Source organism: Dermacentor silvarum, chromosome 9 (assembly GCF_013339745.2).
Source record: "Dermacentor silvarum isolate Dsil-2018 chromosome 9, BIME_Dsil_1.4, whole genome shotgun sequence".
In the NCBI taxonomy this organism is placed as follows: Eukaryota; Metazoa; Arthropoda; class Arachnida; order Ixodida; family Ixodidae; genus Dermacentor; species Dermacentor silvarum.
Window position 1 is genome coordinate 67492246 of NC_051162.1, and position 1184 is coordinate 67493429.

The following is a 1184-nucleotide window of genomic DNA, read 5'->3' on the forward strand; positions in this document are numbered from 1 at the left end:
GTGTTAAGGAACAAAATATTTATATATGCAGAGAAAACATGACCGAGAAATAAAGTTACGGCGAGCCATTGGCGTTTAACCGACGACAATGAAGTGGCGCCAAGGCACGTAGCTCCACGCGCCGTACGCGAGCCAGAGCTCCAGCAAGGAACGATCGGGCCAGCCGCGTTCATTGATTTCGTCTGCGCTTGATCGACGAGGAAATAAATATGTGGGAGGTCGGAAGCCACACGTCTCCCCACAAGTGGTGACACGGACGTGATACCTCGAAAATATTCGCGCGCTAAACACTGTAAACATTGAGAAAGACGGAAACCTGCGACCGAACGAGGGTCATCCTTCGTTTATTTATCTAGACAATAGACCGGTAATACTCCGCCTAGGAGACAGAACCTAACATTTGTCTCAATCAGCTCACCTAGCTACCACGTGGAATAGTCGGGGACGCTAACCGTGATTTTAGGGCACTGTCCATTTAACTACAATATAATTTTCTAAGGTGTGTAAATTTCGAAGCCAGCAGGTTGCAATGGTTACGCAAAAGAATGCGCATGAATGAACCGAAAGCTTTCCAAAGGACGCGCATATATAGTCTGTTTTCGAGGCAGCGTTACACATGTGCTTTTTGCTTTCCGGAAATTTAAAAGTGATGCTGCAGTGAAACAAAATTGAAACTTGTGAGGCGAAATACTGGATAGCAGAACAGTCCTTCGCGAAAGAGTAGGTTTTTTTTAGTCATATTAAGATTTCAAACAAAATGGCCATTTAAGGGAAAACAGACATGAAATTGGACGAGGTTAAGCAATTACGAATAAAAAAGAAAATACGGTAGAACCTCACTTCAGGATGAGTGTCAACGTTAAAGTGATTTGAATTCTAGAAATGCAGGACACACTGTATTGATACTGCCGAAACAGGCCATTTATAAAGAGCGTATGCGGACGGTATGTCTCTCGACGCGCTGCGTTGTATAGCGGCACCGTCGCGAAGTCCGGCGCGACGAGTGTTTCTAGCGCGACGAGCGAAGTCCGGCGCGACGAGATTTTCTGAATATAGATGACGTGGGTTCGATTCGGTCTCGCACAGAAGAAACTTCGAAGGACTTTTTTCGCCCTTGAAGATTGGGAATATGTGTATCCAGTGGCCCACACTTAGTTACCCAAGTGGGCGTTAAAGAAAATCAT